Genomic DNA, 27,958 nt, shown 5'->3' on the forward strand with positions numbered 1-27,958 from the left:
TACAAATGGAGAGGATGCTCTCAATGGTGCCACGGTAGAATGTAGTCATGACGGCCGGAGGAGCACTTGCTCGCCTGTGCAGAGGCAATATCAGTAAAATATATCATATAGCGGACAGACACAATGATATTTGAGAAGTGAAATGAAGTTTATGGGACTTTCAGATTTGTCAAGAAGAATGGTGAAATATACCTTCAACCAGAATCCACACTCATTGGAAGCTATAGGAAGTGTCTAGAGCAGTGATTCTTAACCTTGTTGGAGGCACTGAACCCCACCAGTTTCATATGCCCATTCACCGAACCCCTCTTTTGTGAATATATATTTATTTTTTTCAAATTGAAGACAGAGATGTTTTTACTGGTGCACAAAATGAGCCGTGCATAAACATCACCTTGTTCAAAGAATAGAACCAACACAATGCATGAATTCACAACAAATGACATACCAGCAAATCAGTGTGACTTCTGCTGTTGCCTTTGCGAGACCAGTTCAGATATGCGAATTTATTAATCAGGTGTGTTTGGACCTCCGGAGTGGAGGCTCTGCCGAACCCCTGAAACCGACTCACCGAACCCCTAGGGTTCGACCGAACCCAGGTTAAGAACCACTGGTCGAGAGGCTGTTATTTCTGCAAAAGGAGGATCTACTAAATATTGATATTGAAATATTGTCATTTTTCTCTTGGGGTGCCCAAATTTATGTACCTGCCTACTTTTGATGAAATAATGATTGCACACTGTCTGCAAATCCAATAAACTTCATTTCACTTCTCAAATATCACTGCCGCCATCCACCGTGTATGGATTCGGGCTAGCGCCCAAAATTAAATTGGGCTAGTTGATCAACAGCAACGTTTTAAAGAAGGGCTTGTCGGGGAGTTGAACCCAGGACCTCCGACACCCAAAGCAAGAATCATACCCCTAGACCAACGAGCCATGACGGAAGCTTGCAGACCATGTTACATTCCGTGTAACGTTGGCCTGTCAAACGCTCCACATTATAGACAACAGTGTTTCCAAGAAGAGATCGTCCGGGAGTTAAACCCAGGTAATGATGCACCCTAAGCGAGAATCATTCCCCTGCACCGCTGAGCTCCATAGTCGACCAGCTGACCCCGTTACATTCCGATTGGTAGCCCATGGACCTGAAGACTGAATGTCAGTGATTAATGGAATAAATGGAATCTGGTTGGCCTAAGGCTCCTAATTCCCTAACTTCAAGCCCTAACGCTAACTCTAAAACCAGAACAATAACCAAACCCTAATAATTAACCCCTAACCTGCTAACTCGCTAACGGTAACCCTCTCACCTTTAACCCTAACCTCTAATGCGCCCCTAAAGGTAGTGCCCTCTAAACTTGAAGGCAGGCATATACGAAAAAGACCAGCAGATTGCCCCATTTCAGTACTGTTTTAATAACGTTTACAGATGGTTAAAATCCACATAATAGTTATAAGCGCATGTGTTCTGTGAGCGTTCCCCTTTCTGCTTCCTCCCTTTCCTTTCTCCCGCCAAGCAGTCCATCTTGCCCCAACACAGGGCATGTTCCTTGTTAGTATCGTGGATAGTATCTCTGCTTGTCGCGTGAAAGACTGGGGTTCGGTTTTCAACCCAAGTGCGTTAACCTATGTTTGCAGCAGAGTTATTAGAGAGCTGCATTGGTTGTGCGTGCATCTTAAGTGAGTGACCTGTTTTTTCAAAATGAACTCAAACTTTTATCTGTAGCCACCTTCTACTAAATCACTGGTCCCCAACCTTTTTTGCGCCACGGACCGGTTACGTGTCAGAAATATTTTCGTGGACCGGCCTTTATATAAAAAATAATACTTTATATACTATGTGCCTTCTTATTTTACTTTGTGTATTGTTTACTTGAATTTTGTTTGTCTGTGGACCAATTGGGTGTAATATGTCTTGTCTCCACCGTGGGATAGTAGGAAACGCAGTTTCAATGTCTTTGTATGTCTTGACATGTGAAGAAATTGACAATAAAGCAGACTTTGACTTTGACTTTGATAATGCGTTACAGTAGTCCAGGCGCGACATAATAAACGCATGTATAATAGTTTCCGCATCACGAGAAGAATCGACGAATCTTACGAATATTACGGAGGTAAAAAAGCGCAATTTTAGTTATGTTCTTATTGTGCTTTTGAAAAGGAGAGCGTTTGGTCAAATGTTACCCCGAGATTAGTTACAGTATCGCTCTGAGTGATAGTACAGTTGTCCATAGTTTAGTGGTTCCTTAAATAAGTGGTGATAACAAGCTGGACCAATTATCAACATCTCAGTTTTATCTGGGATAAGACGCGGTTTACATACTTTATCACTGCTGCACTTTGTACTCTATACTTATCTTATTTCATATTTTATATAGAATGTCACTTTTTAACCAGCCGCAATACCACTACATTGTTGAAAGCCGTACGCAACGTAATTTCGTTTTGTGTACACCCAGTGTTGACAAAATGACAATAAAGTTTGTCTAAGTCTAAGTCTAAGTCTAATGCTAACTGGGCTAGGGGCTGACTACAGTCCGCATCTGTGTCCCGCCAAAATCTACTGTTATCACACTATTCTCCTCAAGCTGGCGGACATGTCCCTCTAGCAGGGACAACCTCTCTAAGAGAAGGGTGCAGTTGGTGCACAAAGCCGTACAAACCTCTTGATCCGCAGCCATACTTACGTGTCCGATGATCGACGGTAGACAAACAGCCACGAAGCCTCCGCTGAGAGCCAAACAGGTGACGTGGTTGAAATGGCAGGAATTGACGGTCCGTGACTTTCAACAATAGTAAACTCCCAAAACTGAGTAAAAAACGTAAAAAAGCGAGGAAAAATTAGAAAAGCATATAGAAATGTAGGAATGTAGATCCTCTCTCAAGTGCGCTGCGGCGCTCTACGTGGCAAACCGGAAGTATGATACAAGTGAGGTTAAAAGATGTAAAAATAACAAATATAGAGCGAGTCACCGAGTGGCCATCCGCGGCGGCCATCTTACGATGTAATGATATCAAATAGGGGTGTAACGATTCATCGATACACATCGATTAATCGATATAATGCTCTACGATTTATTGGCATCGATGCTAAACGTAAACATCGATTTATATCGCCGTGTGTGGACCTCGGACATTAGAACGCGACTTTAATTTGAAATCCAGTTCATTGTTGCTGCTTCCTCTTTCCGGGAGCAGTACGCGGCGTGCTGTGTTGTGAGCAGAGCAGGCACGTGAAAGGGGAGCCGACAACTACGCGGCTCCTGGGCTGGTGCTATGGCTAGTGTCCAAGAAGACGATGAAATTCGCTCCCCTTTGGGCTTCAAGTCATTCGTTTGGAAGCACTTTGGATTCCAAAGTTTCCAACGTTTTTTGTTTTTTTTTTAAAGTCCCAATGATCGTCACACACGCGTCTGGGTGTGGTGAAATTTGTCCTCTGCATTTGACCCATCCCCGTGTGATTTTGATCCATCCCCTGGGGGAGAGGGGAGCAGTGAGCAGCAGCGGCGCTGCGCTCGGGAATCATTTGGTGATCTAACCCCCCAATTCCAACCCTTAATGCTGAGTGCCAAGCAGGGAGGCAATGGGTCCCAGTTTTATAGTCTTTGGTATGACCCGGCCGGGTTACTTAAGTCCGTAAACATAAAATTATTTCAGAAAAAAGTCATCTTTGGGAACAACCGGATGTTATTCTGCCGGTCAGTAATCACTGCACATGCAGTAGGCAACTCAATAGCGAAGAAATATGTGAGACTCTCCAACTGGATCACCAATATTTGAGTGATGTTCCAGTTATTTATCACAATTATTTATTATATAATAATACTTATATAATATATATAATAATTATTTATTTATTATTCACAATTGTCATGGTGATCTTTCTGGTGATTTCTTAACTAGGCTGGATGTATTTTTTTTGTTGGGCGTGTGATTTCTCCGACTGCCCAGAAAGGCATCCACCGCGATCAGTTAAGTAAATGAAAGAGAGGAAAGTGACGTTGTAAAGAACCATCCGTGACAAGATTTTCTTCAAAAATTGTTTTTTTGTACCATGATTTTCTTCACAAAAAAAAAAAAAAATTAAAAAAAATTGTACCCATTGTATAATGCGCACCCCAGATTTTAGGACAAAAAATTAGTTAAATTTTGCGCATTATACATGGAAAAAACGGTAATTTGATTATGCCATAACCCAGATTCGAATCGAACACAACGGAATTAACACTACACGATTGTATGCAAGAAGGGCAGCACATCATGAAAAGGAACTCCGCCGTGTGTCCCAGAACCAAACAACAACTCCGTAAGGAAAGACAAAAACAGGCTCCAGCACGACCACAACCCACCACCACTTTCCCCTGCCCACACTGCACAAAATATGTGGATCCCGGATCGGCCTCTACGCCCACCTGCGACCCACAAGTAGACGACCCTGAGAAGAAGACAGTCATACTCGTCCCGAGTGTCCGCCGATGATGGTGTGTGTGTGTGTGTGGTGTGCGTGTGTGTGTGTGTGTGTGTGTGTGAGAGCGAGACGAGAGCGAGAAAGATGCGAGAGAGAGAGAGAGAGAGCGCGAGGAGAGAGCGAGAGCGAGAGAGAACGCTCAACCGTAGCGTGCCGCCGACCGCCCAACCTGCACCGCGCTGGTCGCATTATTGTGACAGAGCCGTCGCTGAAATTTAGAAAATATTTTAAAGTTCTGATGTACTTTCTAAAATTTAAGTGGATCTCAGTGCGCAGGGAGCTTAATTTGGTGCGGGTCGCGCAACCGCAGCGCGCCGGGCGCTCACTGTCGCATTGCTTAAAGAGCGCCTTTGGTGTTTAGGATGGCTTTACTGCTCCCACTTGCTTTCTTTGGAGGCATGATTAGGGGTTAATACAATCCTCAAGTAACGAAATACAATAACGAACGGAGTCAGTCGGCATCCGGGCCGCGGCGGTCGGGTTTTCTCGGGTCCTTTCGGCTCATCTTGCGAGGTTCAACCTCCGAATTTTGTTGGACAACCGAAGCAAAAAAATCTCGAATTTTTTTGTTCGAATTCCGATTTGTTCGAGAACCGGGACGTGCGAAAACAGAGGTTTGACTGTACTCCCAGACTTCCCTGCCACTTGTGCGCTGTACAGAAAGCCAATTATGGGACTAAATTGGAATAGCTGGTCTCTGGACACTGGAAAAACTGGTTTCAGATACCCAGCAATTGACACATTAGCAATTAAAAAAAAAAAAAAAAAGAAGAAAAAAATAATTCAAAACTTCTGGCTCCCACACCAGCCATGGTCTGGACCTTGTGGTTCCATAGTGTAATGGTTAGCACACTGGACTCTGAATCCACTGATCCGAGTTCAAGTCTCAGTGGAACCTGAACTATTTTGACATTTACCTATTCCTATCTATGCTATTTGCTTGTGAGCTGCTCCATAAAACCATATAGCTAACTACCATGGATTAATGGTGTGGGTTACATACTCTAGTGGTTAGTGCTCTGGACTCTCACCCCAGCGACCAGAGTTCAAGGCTCAGTGGAACCTCAACTGTTTTGGCATTTGCCTATTCCTATATATATGCTTGTGAGCTGCTCCATAAAACCATATACATAACTTCCATGGATTAATGGTGTGGGTTACATACTCTAGTGGTTAGTGCTCTGGACTCTCACCCCAGCGACCAGAGTTCAAGTCTCAGTGGAACCTCAACTGTTTTGGCATTTGCCTATTCCTATATATGCTTGTGAGCTGCTCCATAAAACCATATACATAACTTCCATGAAACAATGGTGTGGTTTCCATACTGTAGTGGTTAGTGCTCTGTACTCTCACCCCAGCGACCTGAGTTCAAGTCTCAGTGGAACCTCACTATTTTGGCATTTACCTATTCCTATCTATACTGGCTTGTGAGCTGCTCCATAAAACCATATACGTAACTTCCATGAAATAATGTCGTGCGTTCCATAGTGTAGTTGGTTAAGTGCTCTGGATTCTCCACCCAGTGACTGGAGTTCAAGTCTCAGTGGAACATCAACTATTTTGGCATTTACCTATTCCTATGTATATATACTATTTGCTTGTGAGCTGGTCCATAAAACCAATATACGTAACTTCCATGACGTAATGCCGTGGGTTCCATACTGTAGTGGTTTGTGCTGTGGACTCTCACCCCAGCGACTTGAGTTCAAGTCTCAGTGGAACCTCAACTATTTTGGCATTACCTATTCCTATGTATGCAATTTGCTTGTGAGCTGCTCTATAAAACCATATAGGTAACTTCCATGGATTAATAGTGGTGTTCCATACTGTAGTGGTTAGTATTCTAGACTCCTCACCCCAGCGCCCTGCGTTCAAGTCTCAGTGGAACCTCAACTATTTTGGCATTTACCTATTCCTATTTATACTATTCCTATATCTGGCTTGTGAGCTGCTCCATAAAACCATACGTAACTTCCATGGAATATTGGTGTGCGTTCCATAGTGTAGTGGTTAATGCTCTGGTCTCTCACCCCAGTGACCTGAGTTCAAGTCTCAGTGGAACCTGAACTATTTTGACATTACCTATTCCTATCTATGCTATTTGCTTGTGAGCTGCTCCATAAAACCATATAGGTAACATCCATGAAGTAATGGCGTGGGTTCTGTAGTGTAGTGGTTAGTGCTCTGTACTCTCACCCCAGCGACCTGAGTTCAAATCCCAGTGGGACCAAAAATATCTTATCCTGAAAAATTTGCAACAGAGTTGCTCGTGTGCTCCCCATAAAACCATATACCATATGCTAGAGTTAGGGTGGTTAGGGTAAGGGCTAGGGTTAGAGTTAGGGTTAGAGCTAGGGTTAGGAATAGGGTAAGATCTAGGGTTGGGTTAGGGTTAGAGCTAGGGCTAGGGCTAGGGTTAGGGTAAGAGGTAGGGTTAAGGCTAGGGCTAGGGTTAGGGTAAGAGGTAGGGTTAAGGTTAGAGCTAGGGCTAGGGTTAGGACTCTCACCCCAGCGACCTGAGTTCAAGTCTCAATGGAAAAAAATGGCCAAAAAGAAAGGTGAGGGGTAAGAGCTAGGGTAAGGATTAGGGTTAGGGTAAGGATTAGGGTTAGGGTTAGGGTTAGGAATAGGGTAAGAGCTAGGGTTTGGGTTAGAGCTAGGGTTAGAGCTAGGGCTAGGGTTAGGAATAGGGTAAGAGGTAGGGTTGAGGTAGGAATAGGGTTAGAGCTAGGGTTAGGAGTAGGGTAAGAGGTAGGGTTAGGGTAAGAGGTAGGGTTAAGGTTAGGGCTAGGGCTAGGGTTAGGACTCTCACCTCAGCGACCTGAGTTCAAGTCTCAGTGGAAAAAATGGCCAAAAAGAAAGGTGAGGGGTTAGAGCTAGGGTAAGAGCTAGGGTTAGAGCTAGGGTTAGGGTTAGGAATAGGGTAAGAGCTAGGGTTACGGTTAGGATTAGGGTAAGAGTTAGGGTTAGGGTTACAGTTAGGGTTAGAGCTAGGGTTAGGGTTAGGAATAGGGTAAGAGCTAGGGTTAGGATTAGGGTAAGAGTTAGGGTTAGGGTTACAGTTAGGGTTAGAGCTAGGGTTAGGGTTAGGAATAGGGTAGAGCTAGGGTTAGAGCTCGGGTTAGGGTTAGGAATAGGGTAAGAGGTAGGGTTAGAGCTAGGGCTAGGGTTAGGACTCTCACCCCAGCGACCTGAGTTCAAGTCTCAGTGGAAGAAAATGGCCAAAAAGAAAGGTGAGGGGTTAGAGCTAGGGTAAGAGCTAGGATTAGGGTTAGGGTTAGGTTAAGGTTAGAGCTAGGGTTAGGAATAGGGTAAGAGCTAGGGTTACGGTTAGGATTAGGGTTACAGTTAGGGTTAGAGCTAGGGTTAGGGTTAGGAATAGGGTAAGAGCTAGGGTTAGAGCTAGGGTTAGGATTAGGTTAGGGTTACAGTTAGGGTTAGAGCTAGGGTTAGGGTTAGGAATAGGTAAGAGCTAGGGTTAGAGCTAGGGTTAGAGCTAGGGTTAGGGTTAGGAATAGGGTAAGAGGTAGGGTTAAGGTTAGAGCTAGGGCTAGGGTTAGGACTCTCACCCAGCGACCTGAGTTCAAGTCTCAGTGGAAAAAAATGGCCAAAAGAAAGGTGAGGGGTTAGAGCTAGGGTAAGAGCTAGGATTAGGGTTAGGGTTAGGTTTAAGGTTAGAGCTAGGGTTAGGGTTAGGAATAGGGTAAGAGCTAGGGTTACGGTTAGGATTAGGGTAAGAGTTAGGGTTAGGGTTACAGTTAGGGTTAGAGCTAGGGTTAGGGTTAGGAATAGGGTAAGAGCTAGGGTTAGAGCTAGGGTTAGGATTAGGGTAAGAGTTAGGGTTAGGGTTACAGTTAGGGTTAGAGCTAGGGTTAGGGTTAGGAATAGGGTAAGCGCTAGGGTTAGAGCTAGGGTTAGGGTTAGGAATAGGGTAAGAGGTAGGGTTAAGGTTAGAGCTAGGGCTAGGGTTAGGACTCTCACCCCAGCGACCTGAGTTCAAGTCTCAGTGGAAGAAAATGGCCAAAAAGAAAGGTGAGTTTGTAAACTGCAGTTTTAACTCGTTTTCAATATTGATTTTTATTTATTTATTTTTTAATTCCACCACTTTTAAATAGTCCATTACATTCATATCTGCTCCTGTCTAGTATTTACCAAAATCCAAATTTGGTTCCAACAAGATTGGGTTCTACAGGACATTATTGTAATAAATAACTCCTTATGAGCACAAGTGTAGATAGTTTTTTTTTCTCTTTAGTTTGCTGTTAGAAACTGTACCCTGATCCGTGTGTTTGCTGTCCTAATAAGATAAGTTTAACATATTTTTTTCTGGACTTAAAAATCATCATTTCAGATGGGCTGATGCCAGAAGTCATAGAAGTGACCTCTTGTACCTTCACATCTCGTGGCCCAAGTAATGAAAGTCCTGCCAAAAAGTGAGGTGAGTTTGGAGTAATCCTTTTCAATATATAACTTTATCACGGTTGCTTTTAAATTGTCCAATTGTTACTACTGTATCAGTATCTAATTATCCTCACATATGCTGCTTACTAAGATTTAGATGACCCAAGCAAGATATATTAAACACCACGACTTTTTTTCTTAGACATGTAAGGTCTAAAGTTTAGACCTTTATTCAATCATAGTTGAATTTTGTGATAAAATGAAAATTAACCCATCCAAATTTATTTATATCATCTTTGTTTGTCTATGTGTAGCACGTTATCAAAGCAAATTCCCCATACATGTAAAACACTGTCTGAAAAAAGTTCCCCACTATCCCACGGTGACAAGACATAGTACACAATATACATACAAGTAAACAACACGAAAAATAAAAACAAGAAGGCACAAACAATGAATAAATAAGAGTGATGAATAAATAATAAATAAATAAATAAATAACATAATAAATAAGAGGAGCAAAAATGGAGCAAGTGTGCATACAGCAGACAGTCAGAATATACCGCAAAAGTACAGGACGCTACGCAGAAGGGGGGAGAGAGTTCAGGATCATAACAGCCTGGAGTATGAAGCTGTTGGTGAGTCTGGTGGTGCGGAAGCGCAGGCTCCTGTACCTCTTCCCAGAGGGCAGAAGATCAAACAAAGATGTGAGCGGGGTGACTCACATCACTCACGATCGCGGTCGCCTTGCGGGTGAGATGGGAGGTGTAAATGTCCTTCAGGGAGGGGAGTGAAGCACCAATAATCTTACCAGCTGTGTTCACTATGCGCTGCAGGGCCTTCATGTTGTATTCAGTGCAGCTACCACCCAAACAGCGATACAACTGGAGAGGATGCTCTCAATGGTGCCACGGTAGAATGTAGTCATGACGGCCGGAGGAGCACTTACTCGCCTGTTCAGAGGCAATATCAGTAAAATATATCATATAGCGGACAGACACAATGATATTTGAGAAGTGAAATGAAGTTTATGGGACTTTCAGATTTGTCAAGAAGAATGGTGAAATATACCTTCAACCAGAATCCACACCTCATTGGAAGCTATAGGAAGTGTCTAGAGCAGTGATTCTTAACCTTGTTGGAGGCACTGAACCCACCAGTTTCATATGCCCATTCACCGAACCCCTCTTTTGTGAATATATATTATTTTTTTCAAATTGAAGACAGAGATGTTTTTACTGGTGCACAAAATGAGCCGTGCATAAACATCACCTTGTTCAAAGAATAGAACCAACACAATGCATGAATTCACAACAAATGACATACCAGCAAATCAGTGTGACTTCTGCTGTTGCCTTTGCGAGACCAGTTCAGATATGCGATTTATTAATCAGGTGTGTTTGGACCTCCGGAGTGGAGGCTCTGCCGAACCCCTGAAACCGACTCACCGAACCCCTAGGGTTCGACCGAACCCAGGTTAAGAACCACTGGTCGAGAGGCTGTTATTTCTGCAAAAGGAGGATCTACTAAATATTGATAGTGAAATATTGTCATTTTTCTCTTGGGGTGCCCAAATTTATGTACCTGCCTACTTTTGATGAAATAATGATTGCACACTGTCTGCAAATCCAATAAACTTCATTTCACTTCTCAAATATCACTGCCGCCATCCACCGTGTATGGATTCGGGCTAGCGCCCAAAATTAAATGGGCTAGTTGATCACCAGCAACGTTTTAAAGAAGGGCTTGTCTGGGAGTTGAACCCAGGACCTCCGACACCCAAAGCAAGAATCATACCCCTAGACCAACGAGCCATGACGGAAGCTTGCAGACCATGTTACATCCGTGTAACGTTGGCCTGTCAAACGCTCCACATAATGATAGACAACAGTGTTTCCAAGAAGAGATCGTCCGGGAGTTAAACCCAGGTAATGATGCACCCTAAGCGAGAATCATTCCCCTGCACCGATGAGCTCCATAGTCGACCAGCTGACCCCGTACATTCCGATTGGTAGCCCATGGACCTGAAGACTGAATGTCAGTGATTAATGGAATAAATGGAATCTGGTTGGCCTAAGGCTCCTAATTCCCTAACTTCAAGCCCTAACGCTAACTCTAAAACCAGAACAATAACCAAACCCTAATAATTAACCCCCTAACCTGCTAACTCGCTAACGGTAACCCCCTCACCTTAACCCTAACCTCTAAGGTAGTGCCCTCTAAACTTGAAGGCAGGCATATACGAAAAGACCAGCAGATTGCCCCATTTCAGTACTGTTTTAATAACGTTACAGATGGTTAAATCCACATAATAGTTATAAGCGCATGTGTTCTGTGAGCGTTCCCCTTTCTGCTTCCTCCCTTTCCTTTCTCCCGCCAAGCAGTCCATCTTGCCCCAACACAGGGCATGTTCCTTGTTAGTATCGTGGATAGTATCTCTGCTTGTCGCGTGAAAGACTGGGTTCGGTTTTCAACCCAAGTGCGTTAACCTATGTTTGCAGCAGAGTTATTAGAGAGCTGCATTGGTTGTGCGTGCATCTTAAGTGAGTGACCTGTTAGTCTTTCAAAATGAACTCAAACTTTTATCTGTAGCCACCTTCTACTAAATCACTGGTCCCCAACCTTTTTTGCGCCACGGACCGGTTACGTGTCAGAAATATTTTCGTGGACCGGCCTTTATATAAATAAATAATACATTTATATACTATGTGCCTTCTTATTTTTACTTTGTGTATTGTTTACTTGAATGTTTTGTTTGTCTGTGGACCAATTGGGTGTAATATGTCTTGCCTCCACCGTGGGATAGTAGGAAACGCAGTTTCAATGTCTTTGTATGTCTTGACATGTGAAGAAATTGACAATAAAGCAGACTTTGACTTTGACTTTGATAATGCGTTACAGTAGTCCAGGCGCGACATAATAAACGCATGTATAATAGTTTCCGCATCACGAGAGAATCGGACGAATCTTACGAATATTACGGAGGTAAAAAAGCGCAATTTTAGTTATGTTCTTATTGTGCTTTTGAAAGGAGAGCGTTTGGTCAAATGTTACCCCGAGATTAGTTACAGTATCGCTCTGAGTGATAGTACAGTTATCCATAGTTATAGTGGTTTCCTTAAATAAGTGGTGATAACAAGCTGGACCAATTATCAACATCTCAGTTTTATCTGGGATAAGACGAAGGAAATTGAGAGACATCCATTGCTTGAGCTCCGCAAGGCACGCCTCAAGATTACAACAGTCCTGCGGATTTGTCATCGATAACGGCATATATAATTGAGTGTCATCCGCCTAACATTGAAAACTAATGTTATATTTACGTATTATGTCCCCAAGCGGAATCATATACATATTAAATAGAATTGGTCGAGTACCGATCCCTGCGGGACACCACAAGTGACGTTATAGAGCTCAGAGGTCGCATTACCATGGACTACTCGTTGTTTTGCTACGATGGGAGATTTGAAACCGGCCTATAATTACTGAGACAGTCCGGGTCGAGATTTGGTCGCTTAAGTAGCGGTTTAATGATAGCGGTTTTAAAGGCTGTCCAGAGGAGACAGACAGATTAATTATATTTAAGACGGACGGTCCTAAAATTTGAAGTAATTCTTTAAATAGTTTGGCTGGGAGCGGGTCGAGTGAACATGTCGTTTGCTTAGCCGCACTAACCAATTGCGTGAGCCTTTCAACGGACACACTTTTAAAATTTGATAGGGTTATTGCATGTTCGTCAGCGCCGGTAATGGGCGGTCTCGACCTGAGCGATTGGAAACTGTCATCTTGATCTCATCCCTAATGGATTCAATCTTTCAAGCGAAACATTTCATGAACCCGTCGGCTGAGTGGAAGGAGCTATCGGAGGTCGGATGGCACCACGTCAGCTTTGCCACTGTATCAAATAAGTATTTAGGATTGTTTTTATTGAGATTAATAATTTGCGAGAAATAATTAGTTTTTGCTAAAATAAGCGCATCTTTGTATTTCAGGAGGCTATCGCGCCATGCCTGATAGAAAACCTCAAGTTTGGTTCAACGCCATTTTCGTTCATGCTTTTTACATAATTGCTTAAGCGTCCGTGTTTCACCTGTGAACCGTGTAGTAGGCTTTCTACGGCGAGTTTTCAGACGTAGTGGCACTACCGAGTCGATGGCATTTAACAATGTCGCATTAAATCCATTTGTAAGATTATCAATAGAGCCGATATATGCTTGAAATATATCATTGGAGCCACCGTGTATCACTATATCCGAGTGGCTAGTGTTGTTGGACCTACGCTGTTGACTAGACCTATTGCGAGCTAGCGCCCTTAGATTAGCTTCTATGTCGGGTGCTCTGCCTCCAGGGATACACATTACCGTGGCTGGATTTTAAGTGTGGTGTTTTTCGTGTGATGGAGTCACCTATGACCAAGATGCGAGAGCCAGTAGGCCGAGATGGCTTGGGACGGCTATGCGTCTTAACTGGCTCATCGCGGTTAGCAAGCCGCTTGGGGCTAATTCAAGATTCAAGATGGCGGCCCCCCGGTTGGCTGCGGCTGCAACGGCTCTCGACAACCGACGAGCATTTTCACAAAATATGTCGCCTAGGACACTACAAACAACACAAAGTTTAGTTTATCCATCCAGTAGGTTAGTATATGATCGCCAGCGCCTGCTGGAGGTACGGTCATCAAGTGTTTTCGGACTCGTAGCCACAAACTACCCTAGTCTGTTTACGTAGCCTCGGAGTGCTTCGGGCACTAGCCCCAGAAGCTCACAATGCAGCGGGCTCGCCGGGCAGCACACGCCGGAGGAGGAGTAAGCGTAGGCGGTGTGACCGGCGGCGGAAGCGCGGCTGTCGAGGTGGGCTAACGGCTAAGCTTAAAGCTAACCCCTACAAACCGTCGTCGGTTGTCGAGAGCCGTTGCAGCCGCAGCCAACTGGGACGCCGCCATCTTGAATCTTGAATTAGCCCCAAGCGGCTTGCTAACCGCGATGAGCCAGTTAAGACGCATAGCCGTCCCAAGCCATCTCGGCCTACTGGCTCTCGCATCTTGGTCATAGGTGACTCCATCACACGAAAAACACCACACTTAAAAATCCAGCCACGGTAATGTGTATCCCTGGAGGCAGAGCACCCGACATAGAAGCTAATCTAAGGGCGCTAGCTCGCAATAGGTCTAGTCAACAGTGTAGGTCCAACAACACTAGCCACTCGGATATAGTGATACACGGTGGCTCCAATGATATATTTCAAGCATATATCGGCTCTATTGATCATCTTACAAATGAATTTAATGCGACATTGTTAAATGCCATCGACTCGGTAGTGCCACTACGTCTGAAAACTCGCCGTAGAAAGCCTACTACACGGTTCACAGGTGAAACACGGACGCTTAAGCAATTATGTAAAAAGCAGGAACGAAAATGGCGTTGAACCAAACTTGAGGTTTTCCATCAGGCATGGCGCGATAGCCTCCTGAAATACAAAGATGCGCTTATTTTAGCAAAAACTAATTATTTCTCGCAAATTATTAATCTCAATAAAAACAATCCTAAATACTTATTTGATACAGTGGCAAAGCTGACGTGGTGCCATCCGACCTCCGATAGCTCCTTCCACTCAGCCGACGGGTTCATGAAATTTTTCGCTTGAAAGATTGAATCCATTAGGGATGAGATCAAGATGACAGTTCCAATCGCTCAGTCGAGACCGCCCATTACCGGCGCTGACGAACATGCAATAACCCTATCAAATTTTAAAAGTGTGTCCGTTGAAAGGCTCACGCAATTGGTTAGTGCGGCTAAGCACGACATGTTCACTCGACCCGCTCCCAGCCAAACTATTTAAAGAATTACTTCAAATTTTAGGACCGTCCGTCTTAAATATAATTAATCTGTCTGTCTCCTCTGGACAGCCTTTAAAACCGCTATCATTAAACCGCTACTTAAGCGACCAAATCTCGACCCGGACTGTCTCAGTAATTACAGGCCGGTTTCAAATCTCCCATTCGTAGCAAAACAACGAGTAGTCCATGGTAATGCGACCTCTGAGCTCTATAACGTCACTTTGTGGTGTCCCGCAGGGATCGGTACTCGGACCAATTCTATTTAATATGTATATGATTCCGCTTGGGGACATAATACGTAAATATAACATTAGTTTTCAATGTTAGGCGGATGACACTCAATTATATATGCCGTTTCTCGATGACCAAATCCGCAGGATGTTGTAATCTTGAGGCGTGCCTTGCGGAGCTCAAGCAATGGATGTCTCTCAATTTCCTTCGTCTTATCCCAGATAAAACTGAGATGTTGATAATTGGTCCAGCTTGTTATCACCACTTATTTAAGGAAACCACTATAACTATGGATAACTGTACTATCACTCAGAGCGATACTGTAACTAATCTCGGGGTAACATTTGACCAAACGCTCTCCTTTTAAAAGCACAATAAGAACATAACTAAAATTGCGCTTTTTTACCTCCGTAATATTCGTAAGATTCGTCCGATTCTCTCGTGATGCGGAAACTATTATACATGCGTTTATTATGTCGCGCCTGGACTACTGTAACGCATTATCAAAGTCAAAGTCAAAGTCTGCTTTATTGTCAATTTCTTCACATGTCAAGACATACAAAGACATTGAAACTGCGTTTCCTACTATCCCACGGTGGAGACAAGACATATTACACCCAATTGGTCCACAGACAAACAAAACATTCAAGTAAACAATACACAAAGTAAAATAAGAAGGCACATAGTATATAAATGTATTATTTATTTATATAAAGGCCGGTCCACGAAAATATTTCTGACACGTAACCGGTCCGTGGCGCAAAAAAGGTTGGGGACCAGTGATTTAGTAGAAGGTGGCTACAGATAAAAGTTTGAGTTCATTTTGAAAAACTAACAGGTCACTCACTTAAGATGCACGCACAACCAATGCAGCTCTCTAATAACTCTGCTGCAAACATAGGTTAACGCACTTGGGTTGAAAACCGAACCCCAGTCTTTCACGCGACAAGCAGAGATACTATCCACGATACTAACAAGGAACATGCCCTGTGTTGGGGCAAGATGGACTGCTTGGCGGGGAGAAAGGAAAGGGAGGAAGCAGAAAGGGGAACGCTCACAGAACACATGCGCTTATAACTATTATGTGGATTTTAACCATCTGTAAACGTTATTAAAACAGTACTGAAATGGGGCAATCTGCTGGTCTTTTTCGTATATGCCTGCCTTCAAGTTTAGAGGGCACTACCTTTAGGGGGCGCATTAGAGGTTAGGGTTAAAGGTGAGGGGATTACCGTTAGCGAGTTAGCAGGTTAGGGGTTAATTATTAGGGTTGGTTATTGTTCTGGTTTTAGAGTTAGCGTTAGGGCTTGAAGTTAGGGAATTAGGAGCCTTAGGCAACCAGATTCCATTATTCCATTAATCACTGACATTCAGTCTTCAGGTCCATGGGCTACCAATCGGAATGTAACGGGGTCAGCTGGTCGACTATGGAGCTCATCGGTGCAGGGGAATGATTCTCGCTTAGGGTGCATCATTACCTGGGTTTAACTCCCGGACGATCTCTTCTTGGAAACACTGTTGTCTATCATTATGTGGAGCGTTTGACAGGCCAACGTTACACGGAATGTAACATGGTCTGCAAGCTTCCGTCATGGCTCGTTGGTCTAGGGCAGTGGTTCCCAAAGTGGGCGGTACCGCCCCCCTGGGGGCGGTGGAAAGATCTGGGGGGGCGGTGAGGAAGAAAGGGGCGGTAGGGGGGCGGGTAGGGGGGCGGCAGTCAGATCCGACAGCATAGACTACAAAAGCAAAAGCTCAGGTTTGTAATTTCAAGCTTGTAATGTTCAGAATTTTATCTTATAATAAAACCGCATTCTGGCGGTCAACATCATCTTGAGTTCAAGTCAACATGAAATTGGGGACTCGCCAGAACGCGCCGTGTTGTGTTGTGTTGAGCTGGTTAGGGCAGTGGTCCCCAACCACCGGGCCGCGGACCGGTACCGGTCCGTGGGTCACTTGGTACCGGGCCGCCAAGCCGCACAGAATTTTTTTTTTTATCGACGATCAATTAATTCAGGTCAAGACACTCGTCCCGGTCACGTGACATGTTTCCCCAGTCGAGCCCGCAAAGCTAATATGTGGCGACAGGCTAACTAACCAGGCAGTGAAGCATTCAAAACTGCTTCAACACATGGAGACCAAGCATCCTGCAATAAAAGACAAACCTTAAATCACTTCGGGTGTCATTGTCTCCGATTACGTCTAGATGGGACCGGCTCGTTTCTGAGAAACAAACTCAGTGCTCCCACTAATTCAACGTAATGGTAATGATATTATAAATGTATTATTTATTTATTTATATAAATGTATTATTATTTATATAAATGCCGGTCCTTGGGGGGGGGGGGGGGGGCGCTAGGAATTCACTGAGGAGCCAAAGGGGGCGCCAGCCTGCAAAAGTTTGGGAACCACTGGTCTAGGGGTATGATTCTTGCTTTGGGTGTCGGAGGTCCTGGGTTCAACTCCCAGACAAGCCCTTCTTTAAAACGTTGCTGTTGATCAACTAGCCCAATTTAATTTGGGCGCTAGCCCGAATCCATACACGGTGGATGGCGGCAGTGATATTTGAGAAGTGAAATGAAGTTTATTGGATTTGCAGACAGTGTGCAATCATTATTTCATCAAAAGTAGGCAGGTACATAAATTTGGGCACCCCAAGAGAAAAATGACAATATTTCAATATCAATATTTAGTAGATCCTCCTTTTGCAGAAATAACAGCCTCTCGACCAGTGGTTCTTAACCTGGGTTCGGTCGAACCTAGGGGTTCGGTGAGTCGGTTTCAGGGGTTCGGCAGAGCCTCCACTCCGGAGGTCCAAACACACCTGATTAATAAATTCGCATATCTGAACTGGTCTCGCAAAGGCAACAGCAGAAGTCACACTGATTTGCTGGTATGTCATTTGTTGTGAATTCATGCATTGTGTTGGTTCTATTCTTTGAACAAGGTGATGTTTATGCACGGCTCATTTTGTGCACCAGTAAAAACATCTCTGTCTTCAATTTGAAAAAAATAAATATATATTCACAAAAGAGGGGTTCGGTGAATGGGCATATGAAACTGGTGGGGTTCAGTGCCTCCAACAAGGTTAAGAATCACTGCTCTAGACACTTCCTATAGCTTCCAATGAGTGTGGATTCTGGTTGAAGGTATATTTCACCATTCTTCTGACAAATCTGAAAGTCCCATAAACTTCATTTCACTTCTCAAATATCATTGTGTCTGTCCGCTATATGATATATTTTACTGATATTGCCTCTGAACAGGCGAGCAAGTGCTCCTCCGGCCGTCATGACTACATTCTACCGTGGCACCATTGAGAGCATCCTCTCCAGTTGTATCGCTGTTTGGGGTGGTAGCTGCACTGAATACAACATGAAGGCCCTGCAGCGCATAGTGAACACAGCTGGTAAGATTATTGGTGCTTCACTCCCCTCCCTGAAGGACATTTACACCTCCCATCTCACCCGCAAGGCGACCGCGATCGTGAGTGATGTGAGTCACCCCGCTCACTCTTTGTTTGATCTTCTGCCCTCTGGGAAGAGGTACAGGAGCCTGCGCTTCCGCACCACCAGACTCACCAACAGCTTCATACTCCAGGCTGTTATGATCCTGAACTCTCTCCCCCCTTCTGCGTAGCGTCCTGTACTTTTGCGGTATATTCTGACTGTCTGCTGTATGCACACTTGCTCCATTTTTGCTCCTCTTATTTATTATGTTATTTATTTATTTATTATTTATTCATCATTCTTATTTATTCATTGTTTGTGCCTTCTTGTTTTATTTTTCGTGTTGTTTACTTGTATGTATATTGTGTACTATGTCTTGTCACCGTGGGATAGTGGGGAACTTTTTTCAGACAGTGTTTTACATGTATGGGGAATTTGCTTTGATAACGTGCTACACATAGACAAACAAAGATGATATAAATAAATTTGGATGGGTTAATTTCATTTTATCACAAAATTCAACTATGATTGAATAAAGGTCTAAACTTTAGACCTTACATGTCTAAGAAAAAAGTCGTGGTGTTAATATATCTTGCTTGGGTCATCTAAATCTTAGTAAGCAGCATATGTGAGGATAATTAGATACTGATACAGTAGTAACAATTGGACAATTTAAAAGCAACCGTGATAAAGTTATATATTGAAAAGGATTACTCCAAACTCACCTCACTTTTTGGCAGACTTTTCATTACTTGGGCCACGAGATGTGAAGGTACAAGAGGTCACTTCTATGACTTCTGGCATCAGCCCATCTGAAATGATGATTTTTAAGTACAGAAAAAAATATGTTAAACTTATCTTATTAGGACAGCAAACACACGGATCAAGGGTACAGTTTCTAACAGCAAACTAAAGAGAAAAAAAACTATCTACACTTGTGCTCATAAGGAGTTATTTATTACAATAATGTCCTGTAGAACCAATCTTGTTGGAACCAAATTTGGATTTTAGTAAATACTAGACAGGAGCAGATATGAATGTAATGGACTATTTAAAAGTGGTGGAATTAAAAAAAAAATAAATAAAAATCAATATTGAAAACGAGTACTGACCTTAAACTGCAGTTTTACAAACTCACCTTTCTTTTGGCCATTTTCTTCCACTGAGACTTGAACTCAGGTCGCTGGGGTGAGAGTCCTAACCCTAGCCCTAGCTCTAACCTTAACCCTACCTCTTACCCTATTCCTAACCCTAACCCTAGCTCTAACCCTAGCTCTTACCCTATTCCTAACCCTAACCCTAGCTCTAACCCTAGCTCTAACCCTAACCCTTACCCTTACCCTAATCCTAACCCTAGCTCTAACCCTAACTGTAACCCTAACCCTAACTCTTACCCTAATCCTAACCGTAACCCTAGCTCTTACCCTATTCCTAACCCTAACCCTAGCTCTAACATTAAACCTAACCCTAACCCTAATCCTAGCTCTTACCCTAGCTCTAAACCCTCACCTTTCTTTTTGGCCATTTTTTTCCACTGAGACTTGAACTCAGGTCGCTGGGGTGAGAGTCCTAACCCTAGCCCTAGCTCTAACCTTAACCCTACCTCTTACCCTAACCCTACCTCTTACCCTACTCCTAACCCTAGCTCTAACCCTATTCCTACCTCAACCCTACCTCTTACCCTATTCCTAACCCTAGCCCTAGCTCTAACCCTAGCTCTTACCCTATTCCTAACCCTTACCCTAGCTCTTACCCCTCACCTTTCTTTTTGGCCATTTTCTTCCACTGAGACTTGAACTCAGGTCGCTGGGTGAGAGTCCTAACCCTAGCCCTAGCTCTAACCTTAACCCTACCTCTTACCCTAACCCTAGCCCTAGCTCTAACCTTAACCCTACCTCTTACCTATTCCTAGCCCTAACCCGAGCCCTAGCTCTAACCTTAACCTATTCCTAACCCTAACCCTATTCCTAACCATAACCCTAGCTCTAACCCTAACTGTAACCCTAACCCTAACTCTTACCCTAATCCTAATCCTAACCGTAACCCTAGCTCTAATCCTAATCCTAGCTCTTACCCTATTCCTAACCCTAACCCTAGCTCTAACCTTAAACCTAACCCTAACCCTAATCCTAGCTCTTACCCTAGCTCTAACCCCTCACCTTTCTTTTTGGCCATTTTTTTCCACTGAGACTTGAACTCAGGTCGCTGGGGTGAGAGTCCTAACCCTAGCCCTAGCTCTAACCTTAACCCTACCTCTTACCCTACCTCTAACCCTATTCCTACCTCAACCCTACCTCTTACCCTATTCCTAACCCTAGCCCTAGCTCTTACCCTATTCCTAACCCTTACCCTAGCTCTAACCTTAACCCTAATCCTAACCCTAGCTCTTACTCTAACCGTAATCCTAACCCTAGCTCTTACCCCTCACCTTTCTTTTTGGCCATTTTTTTCCATTGAGACTTGAACTCAGGTCGCTGGGGTGAGAGTCCTAACCCTAGCCCTAGCTCTAACCTTAACCCTACCTCTTACCCTAACCCTAGCCCGAGCCTTAACCCTACTTCTTACCCTAACCCTACCTCTTACCCTATTCCTAACCCTAACCCTAGCTCTAACCCTAGCTCTAACCCTAGCCCTTACCCTAGCATATGGTATATGGTTTTATGGGGGAGCACACGAGCAACTCTGTTGCAAATTTTTCAAGGATAAGATATTTTTGGTCCCACTGGGATTTGAACTCAGGTCGCTGGGGTGAGAGTACAGAGCACTAACCACTACACTACAGAACCCACGCCATTACTTCATGGATGTTACCTATATGGTTTTATGGAGCAGCTCACAAGTAAATAGTATAGATAGGAATAGGTAAATGCCAAAATACTTGAGGTTCCACTGAGACTTGAACTCTGGTCGCTGGGGTGAGAGTCCAGAGCACTAACCACTAGAGTATGTAACCCACACCATTAATCCATGGAAGTTAGCTATATGGTTTTATGGAGCAGCTCACAAGCAAATAGCATAGATAGGAATAGGTAAATGTCAAAATAGTTCAGGTTCCACTGAGACTTGAACTAAGGTCACTGGGGTGAGAGACCAGAGCATTAACCACTACACTATGGAACGCACACCAATATTCCATGGAAGTTACGTATATGGTTTTATGGAGCAGCTCACAAGCCAGATATAGGAATAGTATAAATAGGAATAGGTAAATGCCAAATAGTTGAGGTTCCACTGAGACTTGAACGCAGGGCGCTGGGGTGAGAGTCTAGAGTACTAACCACTACAGTATGGAACCCACACTATTAATCCATGGAAGTTACCTATATGGTTTTATAGAGCAGCTCACAAGCAAATTGCATACATGGGAATAGGTAAATGCCAAAATAGTTGAGGTTCCACTGAGACTTGAACTCAAGTCGCTGGGGTGAGAGTCCACAGCACAAACCACTACAGTATGGAACCCACGGCATTCCGTCATGGAAGTTACGTATATGGTTTTATGGACCAGCTCACAAGCAAATAGTATATATACATAGGAATAGGTAAATGCCAAAATAGTTGATGTTCCACTGAGACTTGAACTCCAGTCACTGGGGTGGGAATCCAGACCACTAACCACTACACTATGGAACGCACGACATTATTTCATGGAAGTTACGTATATGGTTTTATGGAGCAGCTCACAAGCCAGTATAGATAGGAATAGGTAAATGCCAAAATAGTTGAGGTTCCACTGAGACTTGAACTCAGGTCGCTGGGGTGAGAGTACAGAGCACTAACCACTACAGTATGGAAACCACACCATTGTTTCATGGAAGTTATGTATATGGTTTTATGGAGCAGCTCACAAACATATATATATAGGAATAGGCAAATGCCAAAACAGTTGAGGTTCCACTGAGACTTGAACTCGGGTCGCTGGGGTGAGAGTCCAGAGCACTTACCACTACACTATGGAACTCATGCCATTAATTCATGGAAGTTACGTATATGGTTTTATAGAGCAGCTCACAAGCAGCCGAAAGGACCCGAGAAAACCCGACCGCGCGGCCCGGATGCCGACTGACTCCGTTCGTTATTGTAATTTCGTTACTTTGAGGATTGTATTAACCCCTAATCATGCCTCCAAAGAAAGCAAGTGGGAGCAGTAAAGCCATCCTAAAACACAAAGGCGCTCTTTAAGCAATGCGACAGTGAGCGCCCGGCGCGCTGCGGTTGCCCGACCGCACCAAATTAAGCTCCCTGCGCACTGAGATCCACTTAAATTTTAGAAAGTACATCAGAACTTTAAAAATATTTTCTAAATTTCAGCGACGGCTCTGTCACAATAATGCGACCAGCGCGGTGCAGTTGGGCGGTCGGCGGCACGCTACGGTTGAGCGTTCTCTCTCGCTCTCGCTCTCTCTCGCGCTCTCTCTCGCTCTCTCTCTCTCTCTCTCTCGCACTCTTTCTCGCTCTCTCTCGCTCTCACACACACACACACACACACACACACACGCACACGCACACGCACACGCACACACACACACACACACACACCATCATCGGCGGACACTCGGGACGAGTATGACTGTCTTCTTCTCAGGGTCGTCTACTTGTGGGTCCGCAGGTGGGCGTAGAGGCCGATCCGGGATCCACATATTTTTGTGCAGTGTGGGCAGGGGAAAGTGGTGGTGGGTTGTGGTCGTGCTGGAGCCTGTTTTTGTCTTTCCTTACGGAGTTGTTGTTTGGTTTCTGGGACACGGCGGAGTTCCTTTTCATGATGTGCTGCCCCTTCTTGCACCGCTACCCTCCAGCAGTTCCTGTTCAAGGCGATGCGCTCCCAGTCCTGAGATGTTATTTGGAATTTCTTGAGACTGGTCTTGAGGTTGTCCTTAAAACGTTTCTTTTGCCCGCCCGGGGCTCGCGGACCTCTCTCCAGCTGGGAGTATAACATCTGTTTGGGGAGGCGGGTGTCAGCCATGCGGATGAGATGTCCTGTCCATCGGAGTTGGTGCTGCATTATTAAGGTGGTGATGCTCGGTATCCTGGCTTCCTCCAGAACGCTGATGTTTGTGCGTCTGTCCTCCCATTTGATCCTGAGTATTTTCCTCAAGGTTCTCTGATGGTGTTGTTCAAGAGCTCTTAGTTGCCTGCTGTAGGTTGTCCATGATTCTGCCCCATAAAGTAAGGTGGGGAGAACCACAGCTTTGTAAACCAGGAAGTTGGTGTCAACCCGGAGGTCTCTGTCTTTAAAGACTCTTTTCCGCAGTCTGGCATACGCTCCACTGGCACAGCTCAGGCGATGGTTGACCTCAGAGTCAATGTCCGCTTTGGAGGAGAGAAGGCAGCCGAGGTAGGGGAAGTGGTGAACATATTCAAGTGCAGTGTTGTCCACATTTATGATGGGCCGAGTAGATGGCTGGTTGGGTGGGGGTTGATGTAGCACCTGGGTCTTCTTGATGTTCACGGTCAGACCCAGGGCTCTGTATGCCTTAGCGAAGGAGTTCAGGATGCCCTGGAGGTCTTCTGCAGAGTGTGCTGCAATGGCATTATCGTCTGCATACTGAAGCTCCACGACCGTGGTGGTTCTGATCTTGGTTTTGGCTTTGAACCTGTTAAGGTTGAAGAGCCTGCCATCAGTTCTGTACCAAATTGGGATTCCGTGTGGTAGTTCTTCGTTGATGAGGTGGAGTATGGCGGCAATGAACACAGAGAACAGGGTGGGTGCAATGATGCATCCCTGTTTGACCCCTGTCTCTACAGTGAAAGGCTCAGTCAAGGAGCTGTTGTTGAGCACTGTGGCTGTCATTCCGTCATGTAATAAACGCAGTATTCTGACGTATTTATCCGGGCAACCATACTTCAGAAGGATTTTGTCAGGTCTATGAAAGCCATGAACAAAGGCTGTTTATGCTCACGGCATTATTCCTAGAGTTGGCGTGCTGTAAAAATCATGTCTGCAGTGCCTCTAGATGGGCGAAAACCGCACTGCGATTCTGGGAGAACTTCCTCAGACAGTGGCAGTAGGCGATTGGCAAGAACACGAGCAAGTACTTTGCCAACTGTTGAAAGGAGCGAGATGCCCCTATAGTTTCCGCAATCCGCTTTGTCCCCTTTCTTGAAAATGGTCACTATCAGAGCATCCCTGTGCTCCGAGGGGAGTACTTCTTTTTCCCAGACCTTCAGAAAGAAGGAATGGAGGTGGCGCTGGAGCTCTACTCCACCTTCCTTTAGGACCTCAGCTGGGATCCCATCTGGCCCAGAGGCCTTGTTGTTCTTCAGGCTCCTGATGGCATCTTGGACCTCTGCTAAAGTGGGAGGTTCACCCATGTCTTCCCTGATGGGACTCTGAGGGATGTGACTGAGGAAATCTGACTGAGTTGTGCTGTCACGGTTGAGGAGTTCCTGAAAGTGCTCTCTCCACCGGTTGTTTATGGACTCATTGTCCTTCAACAGCTCCTGCCCGTCTTTAGAGCGTAGGGGGTTTTGGCCGCGATGGCTTGGGCCGTAGACAGCCTTAGTAGCGCTGAAAAAGCCTCTGGTGTCACCAGAGTCTGACAAACTCTAGATTTCCAGTGCCCTTTCTGTCCACCAGGAGTTTTTAATCTGTCTCACCCGGCTCTGGACGTCAGCCTTGGCTCTGGAGTTAGCCTGTCTCTTTGCTGTGCAGGTGATGTCATTTTGCCAGACACGAAAGGTTTCCCTTTTCTTGGAGATGAGCTGTTCTATCTCCGTGTCGTTCTCATCAAACCAGTCCTGATGCTTTCTGGCCTTGTACCCGAGAGTGGCACGGCAGGTGTCGAGGATGGAAGACTTGAGCAGGCTCCAGTGTTCGTCAATGTCCTCAGGGTATTCCTGATTGAGGCTTTCTCCAAGAGAGGCCTGAAACTGCTGCAGGGCGGCAGTTTTGTTCAGGGTCTCAAGGTTTAGTCTCTGCCGGCTCAGCTTCTTTTGCAGTCTCCTCTTCCTCTTGAGTCTGATGGACATCGTGGATCGTATCAGGCGGTGATCTGTCCATTAGGCCTCTGAATCCATCATGGCTTTTGTGATGCTCACGTCGCGCTGATCCCTGGCCCTGACAATGACATAGTCAATAAGATGCCATTGTTTAGAACGAGGGTGTCTCCATGAACCATTGAGTTTGTTCTTCTGGCGAAAGATGGTATTGGTGATGGTAAGGTCGTATTGAGCACATTTGCTAAGAAGCAAAACCCCATTGGAGTTGATGTTTCCAATGCCTTCCTTTCCAATGGTGCCCTTCCAGAGGTGGTGGTCTCGGCCCACTCTGGCATTGAAATCTCCCAATATAATAATCTTGTCCTCCTTGGGGATTTTTGACAATACCTCATCCAGACAGGCATATAAGGCCTCTTTTTTGTCCTCATCGGAAACGAGGGTAGGTGCATAAGCACTAAGAACTGTTGCCGTCATCTAACATCCACCACCTGATGTGCCAGCTTGTGACTAGGGGCTTCCAGACTTCACAATCCTGCCCCCGTTGCCACTTACTGGTCGCCACAGGACTTTAATCCGGGATGTAAGGTGGACTCCCTGAAAAAGACGCCTGTGCGTGACTTTGTTTAAAGTGGGGAGACTGGTGCACAGACAGTCACCACACTGTCCTTGACAGATCGGGGTCAGAGTCCAGTGGCAAGGAGACCAAGACGACTGGTGACCCTTTTCTGCTGCAGCCTTCATCCGCCTTCCCAGCCGTTGTGACGCCACCCCTTAGGTCAGCTATCATCCTCCGCCTGGTCCACCGTTGAGGTCTTCACTATTTTACCCATAGCTGGAGCTGTTTACCCACAGTGGTTGATGGGCAGTAGGGCGTGTCCACACACCGGTGGGCCTACATGCCACATCTCTGGGGCCCACTGCTGCTCCGAGATCCTGCACAACTTAGCCTGGGACCACAAGGTGCCAGTTGCCGTGTGTGGCCACGAGGAGGCGTGTGCAAGTCTTGGCAATGGAGAGGCTGTGTACCGGCTTATACACTCGGCTCCTCTTTTCACCCCCGGAAACAGAGGGCTAGCCGGTGGCGGTAGCTGAAAGCAGAAAAGTGGCAAGCAGACGCACCATGCAGCATGCACAAACTACAGGCACTACGACTCCAACACGACTGCACTGACGCATCACACGCCCTGTGTGCTGATGGAACACACACACACACACACACACACACACACACACACGCACACACACACACACACACAGGGCAGTGACTCTCCAATACACATAGATACCAAATGGTCAGGTGAAGCTTTCCCGCCTTTTCCGGACAGTATAAAACCTTCTGACCTGGAGACCTGACCTAGTGTTGTTACATCTGCTGAAGTGCCATGTGCATTGACCGGCCATTAAACAACCCAAGATCTTGCCAATAAAGAACCAACCGTTACTCCACATCTTAGTTTTCCTGACCCAACAACAGACATCATCAACAACATGCAACAGCCGTTGGTGGAATCGAACCCGCACTTTCCTAACTGTGAAGCGGACGTGCTAACCAGTGTACCACCGAGCCGCCAAAGAGTATAAATATTACTATGTTGAGTCAAATACAAGACAGATTACAGATTTAAAACCACCCTTCGACGAGGATGGGAATCCATGCGTGCAGAGCACAGCGGATTATCAATCCATCGCCTTAAACTCTCGGCCACCTCATCGTGGACAACTTGTGTTGACACATCACATTATGTACGTTATGCCAAGATACTTTGGATGTGAAGATAATGAAAATCCGGCGAGGATGTGATATGAAATGATGAGTGGAGAGCACAATGGGGTAGCAACACATCGCCTGAATATCTCAGCCACCGCATCTCATGCATGAGTTGTATGGGCGACATGATATGGTATGTACGGTGTGGTATAAGCCGCAAGGTAATATGATACAATACTTTAGATGTGAAACGAAGAAGAGATAAGCCACAAAAGAAGTGACACTGTCAACAAAGAAAAACGTTTTTTCAATGTTGTCTCACCCCAAATCTTTGGGATTATCGGATCTGCGCAGTTGGATAATTCCACCAACATTTTAACATCAACATTCTTTCATGGTCTGCCTGGGTGTCCTGGCTGAAGATCCTAAAGGTTTTGAATTCATTTTATGATTCCGCATATAAGCCATGATCGTATAGTGATAAGTACCGTAAATTCCGGACTATAAGCCGCGGCTTTTTTCCCAAATTTTGAACCCTGCGGTTTATAGTCAGGTGCGGCTTATATAAGGATTTTTTCGTGATTTTTGTGATGACTTGATCACTTCAAGATTCAAGAGTTCTGGTGGGACACGTTACGTGCTGTCTGTATCTGGGCAGTTCGTGTGCGAGGTTCGCCCTGTTAAGATCACCCAGAACAATGATTAGTGAGTTTGGTAGAAGTTTCTCCATGTCTGTTACCTGGTCAGCCAGCATCTGCGTGGCTTCACTCGCACGTGCGTGTGGTGGGATGTAAACAGCCGCCATGACGATTGAGGAGAACTCCCGTGGTGAATAGAACGGCCGGCAGTTTATGAAAAGTGTTTCTAGGAGAGGGCTGCAAAACTCTTTCAACACCGTGACATCAGTACACCAACGTTCATTAATGTAGA

General features: G+C 45.0%; 1 long non-coding RNA gene across 1 annotated transcript; it reads right to left on the bottom strand.

Moving 5' to 3' along the window:
• Positions 1-5,252: 5,252 nt before the first annotated feature.
• On the bottom strand, positions 5,253-19,214 carry LOC119118863. Its single transcript, XR_005096992.1, has 3 exons — positions 19,103-19,214; positions 10,215-10,219; positions 5,253-5,262 (listed from the first exon to the last, which is right to left on the bottom strand). It is a non-coding gene; the product is annotated as an uncharacterized LOC119118863 (long non-coding RNA).
• Positions 19,215-27,958: the final 8,744 nt, after the last annotated feature.

The sequence above is a fragment of the Syngnathus acus genome, unplaced genomic scaffold (genome assembly GCF_901709675.1).
Source record: "Syngnathus acus unplaced genomic scaffold, fSynAcu1.2, whole genome shotgun sequence".
NCBI classification, from domain to species: domain Eukaryota; kingdom Metazoa; phylum Chordata; class Actinopteri; order Syngnathiformes; family Syngnathidae; genus Syngnathus; species Syngnathus acus.